A 5598-nucleotide genomic window follows, 5' to 3' on the forward strand; every position below is an offset into this window, starting at 1 on the left:
GTGGGACGAATGCCGATGTAAGCCTCCATGAAGGTGGCATAGCAAGAAAGATAGAAAATGGCGTTGGCAGGAAGGTGGTGAGGTTGGAGTTCGTAGAAATCTAAGAACTCCCAGAAAAAAGTAGAGGCAGGAAGGCCGAAGCCACGCTCAAAGTGAGCAAGAAAAACAACATACTCGTCGTCTTCCGGATCCGGTTCGATCTCGTCATCCGGAATCCGGCAGGAAACTCCTTCCGGAATCCTCCGAGACCGGTACAGCCAGTCGATCTCAAACTCAGTGACGTTGGAGCCCATCCAGGCTCCGCGGGTGGTTGGGGAAGGCTCCTCGCCGGAAGATTGGCTGGAGCTGCTAGAGGCTTGGCCAGAGCTACTGGCCTCTTGGCTACCGGAAGCTTGGCTAAAGCTACCGGATTCTAGGTGGCCGCCGGACTCTTGGAGGCTACCGGATTCCTGCTGATTGCCGGAATCGGTCTCCATTGGATCTGACGCTGTGGATTCGCCGGGAGAAGGTCTACGGCGTTTGAGAGAAAGGGAAGAAGAAGATGCGGAGGAAGATTCCTCATCGGACATGGCGAGGATGAGCGAAGAAACAGAAATCCCAAACTTGAACCCCGCGTGAAGATCTACGAGTAAGAAGAAAACCAAAGAAAAAGAGCAAATAAGAACACCAAAAGCTCAAGATCTGGAAAGCAAGCGAACGGCGAGTAAAGTGAAATTAGTACCAACCTTGAGCGGCGCGGTCGCTGGGGAAAGGGTTTGCTGGCGGTGAAGCGGGTCTGCGGCCGCCGGCGAGCACCGTCGACGGCGAGGCGGAGAAGCTCGCGAAGAAGCACAAATGCGGCGGACGCGAAGAAGTTGCTGCTGAAGATCTCCACACGGCGAAGTCCGGCGGAGGCACGGCGTGAGTTCGCCGGGCGCCGGAGCTTGAACGGGCGACGGCGGACGGAGAGCGGCGGAGGCGCAGAGGCGTGGAGCTCTGTGCGCGAAGGAGGAGAATGCGAAGAAGATGAAGAGGAACGGGCAGTTGTGTTTATATAAGAGAGAGAAAGTGGGCGTGGAACCGCTGGGCCACGGCGGTTCGCCTCGCAGCCCGCGACGGTTCGCGCCTTGGGCCGCCACGTGGCGGAGGGATACACGCGAGAAAATGGAGGCCACACGGAGGCGCGCATGGGATCCCGAAGAGGTAGTGGGATCCGCAGAGGTGCATTAACTGCGCGCGCGGGAGTCGAAACGATGTGACAACGGACACTGGCGCGTCAGTTACAGTGCGCATGTCTGTCAGGCGCGGGGCCCGAGATATTCTCGACTTCGCCGAGGAAAGAGTAAAGACACTTGGTGCCGGAAAAAGAGATGCCGGAACGAGCCTTGCAAAGAGAAGAAAAGGAACAAGGGTAAAGGTGCCGGAACTAAGCTCGAGACATGAGTGATTAAACCGGTATCTTAAAAAGATGAAAACCTGGCATGGTCTGTAGGATAGAATCCTCTAGGCTATACCAGCTTCGGGGACTAATGTTGGGGGGATAACCCCCGGTATGCCAAAGGCATGCCAAACCGGATGGTTTGAGCCATCAGGATACCGGTTTAATGTTCTTACCGGAAGCCTAGCAGGAATCCGGGGGAGCAAGGCTAAGCCGGTATCCCCAAAGGGGTATGCCGGAACCCGGTATAGAAGATACCGGAAAGGAGTGCCTGTCGGCAGAACTGGTCAAAGATTCTCTTCAGAGCAAGAAGACAAGGGTGAGCTAAGCAAAGTAACTTTATTCAGAGCCCTGGCGCCAAAGAGAGAGGTGACGTCCAAAGAAGCCGGAGGACATCAGCGGCCCTGATTAAAGAGGAGTCCGGCGTCACTCATGATTAAAGTAGCTTTGTACAGTAACTCTGTAAAGTAGTTTGTCCAGTCAAAGATGCCATTAGGGTTTCTTGCACTGTAAGCCACCCTCTCCCCTATATAAGGAGAGGGGGCAGCCCCCTTTGCGGGGACGATGTATGTACGCATGTATGTATGAACAAAGAGCCTGTAACCTGTGTGAATCTATGAACATGGTGATCTAGAGGGAGTTCTTCCTTGTGCCTTTCTTCTTCAACCTCTGGCCTTGGCCAAGTTCTTGAGGAAACCATCCGGAATCTCTTCCCACCTGATCACAAACCCTCCCCCGAATCCTCTTGCGTCCATTCGGCCCCAATCTAAGCCATCCTATGGCATCTGTCTGTTCACCACGACGACAGTGGTAGATCGCTCTTACTTCAGACAAGACGAACATGCATAGCAACTCACATGAAATTCAACAAAGAGTAGTTGATGGCGTCCCCAGTGAACATGGTTATCGCACAACAAGCAACTTAATAAGAGATAAAGTGCATAAGTACATATTCAATACCACAATAGTTTTTAAGCTATTTGTCCCATGAGCTATATATTGCAAAGGTGAATGATGGAATTTTAAAGGTAGCACTCAAGCAATTTACTTTGGAATGGCGGAAAATACCATGTAGTAGGTAGGTATGGTGGACACAAATGGCATAGTGGTTGGCTCAAGTATTTTGGATGCATGAGAAGTATTCCCTCTCGATACAAGGTTTAGGCTAGCAAGGCTTATTTGAAACAAACACAAAGATGAACCGGTGCAACAAAACTCACATAAAAGACATATTGAAAACATTATAAGACTCTACACCGTCTTCCTTGTTGTTCAAACTCAATACTAGAAATTATCTTGACCTTAGAGAGACCAAATATGCAAACCAGATTTAGCATGCTCTATGTATTTCTTCATTAATGGGTGCAAAGCATATGATGCAAGAGCTTAAACATGAGTACAATAATTGCCAAGTATCACATTACCCAAGACATTATAGCAAATTACTACATGTATCATTTTCCAATTCCAACCATATAACAATTTAAGGAAGAAGAAACTTCGCCATGAATACTATGAGTAGAGCCTAAGGACATACTTGTCCATATGCTACAGCGGAGCGTGTCTCTCTCCCATAAAGTGAATGCTAGGATCCATTTTATTCAAACAAAACAAAAAACAAAAACAAACCGACACTCCAAGCAAAGCACATAAGATGTGATGGAATAAAAATATAGTTTCAGGGGAGGAACCTGATAATGTTGTCGATGAAGAAGGGGATGCCTTGGGCATCCCCAAGCTTAGATGCTTGAGTCTTCTTAGAATATGCAGGGGTGAAGCACCGGGGCATCCCCAAGCTTAGAGCTTTCACTCTCCTTCGTCATGTTGCATCATACTCCTCTCTTGATCCTTGAAAACTTCCTCCACACCAAACTTAGAACAACTCATTAGAGGGTTAGTGGACAATAAAAATTAACATGTTCAGAGGTGACACAATCATTCTTAACACTTCTGGACATTGCATAAAGCTACTGGACATTAATGGATCAAAGAAATTCATCCAACATAGCAAAAGAGGCAATGCGAAATAAAAGGCAGAATCTGTCAAAACAGAACAGTTAGTATTGACGAATTTTATCGAGGCACCAGACTTGCTCAAATGAAAATGCTCAAATTTAATGAAAGTTGCGTACATATCTGAGGATCACTCACGTAAATTGGCATAATTTTCTGAGTTACCTACAGAGAAAACAGCCCAGATTCGTGACAGCAAAGAAATCTGTTTCTGTGCAGTAATCCAAATCTAGTATGAACTTTTCTATCAACGACTTTACTTAGCACAACAAAACACTAAACTAAGATAAGGAGAGGTTGCTACAGTAGTAAACAACTTCCAAGACACAAAATAAAAACAAAGTACTGTAGGTAAAAACATGGGTTGTCTCCCATAAGCGCTTTTCTTTAACGCCTTTCAGCTAGGCGCAGAAAGTGTGTATCAAGTATTATCAAGAGGCGAAGTGTCAACATCATAATTTGTTCTAATAATAGAATCAAAAGGTAACTTCATTCTCTTTCTAGGGAAGTGTTCCATACCTTTCTTGAGAGGAAATTGATATTTTATATTACCTTCCTTCATATCAATGATAGCACCAACAGTTCGAAGAAAAGGTCTTCCCAATATAATGGGACAAGATGCATTGCATTCAATATCCAAGACAACAAAATCAACGGGGACAAGGTTATTGTTAACGGTAATGCGAACATTATCAACTTTCCCCAAAGGTTTCTTTGTAGAATGATCAGCAAGATTAACATCCAAATAACAATTTTTCAGCGGTGGCAAGTCAAGCATATTATAAATTTTCTTAGGCATAACAGAAATACTTGCACCAAGATCACATAAAGCATTACAATCAAAATCTTTAACCTTCATCTTAATGATGGGCTCCCAACCTGTTGATCGCCAAAACCCACCGGCGGGCAGCGACGAGTCAACACAGGTAGAGCCGGGAAGAGCCTAGAGCTGCGGCTGGCTGAGACCCCTCCGAGCGACGGCCCGCAATGCTCTTCTGGTCACACGCGGCGATGCGAAGTGCAAGGGCGTGCCACCTGACCTATACCTGGTCAGGAAGGTGATGGGGATGCCTCGCTTAGTTTCCTGCAGGGCATACACGTAAACATTAAATACGAGCCTCGATCGGCTCTCAGGTTATCCTGTGAATCGGCTCAAAGAGCCGATCCACCCATGATTCGTACGGGGTGTACGAATACTTGGTGATCCTGCTTGGTCAAGATATAGCTAATGAGATCTACGACGATTTAGGGTTTTCACCGCATAATCGGATCATCCTACTCCAGGTTGGGCCTCGCGGCCACGCACGGTGCTCGTAAGCCGATCCTAAACAAGGCCACACAACCAACGTGACGTTGATCATCGGAACATCCTGTTTAGGACTTGCGAACGCCACCCTACGTGCCGCTGGATCCTCCCCCCCTTCGTAAGGCCTAACTATTGCAGATATTAAACTAATCCTTGCAGAGCAAGGAGCAATCGTAACGGATCAGATCTACTAGATGATGAACAAGCAGGGTGCCGCCCCCACGCCTGAGATAGGCGTGAGGGCGGCTAGACATGCGAGGGTTGCACTACGCAAGCATGTTCATACGAAGAGCTATGCTAACCCTAACACATCTATGATAACTACGTTGCGCGCCATCAAAGACGCTTCAGTACGCGCAACGCATGAACAACGTGGAGCTTGTGCTGCCTAGATCGCAAGATGCGATCTAGGCAGCATGTCGCTTACCTGGTAGAAACCCTCGAGACGAAGGAGTTGGCGATGCGCCGAGATTGGTTTGTTTTGGGGTGAACGTTGTGTTGTTGTTTATTCCATAAACCCTAGATACATATTTATAGTCCAGCGGACTTTCTAACGTGCGAATATCCCAGCGTGCACGATACAAACTCTAACTTCTAACTTAAGACACGATCTAATAAATTACAGATAAATGGGCAACCTAGCCCAACTCCGCATAAAAGGCCGATCTTCGTATTTTCTTCATATATAACCTTCAAGCTTATCTTGATCGTGGCCCACCTCCGACTTGGTCAAATTCTGGTGATAACACATGCCCCCCTGGTTTTGGAAATAACATTTCCAAAATCATTACGCTTTCCTTCGTCGGGTCATGTCATGATATAACAGAGTCGTCGCAGCATCCGTCATCATTATGCCTTGTCA

The sequence above is a fragment of the Lolium perenne genome, chromosome 5 (genome assembly GCF_019359855.2).
Source record: "Lolium perenne isolate Kyuss_39 chromosome 5, Kyuss_2.0, whole genome shotgun sequence".
NCBI classification, from domain to species: domain Eukaryota; kingdom Viridiplantae; phylum Streptophyta; class Magnoliopsida; order Poales; family Poaceae; genus Lolium; species Lolium perenne.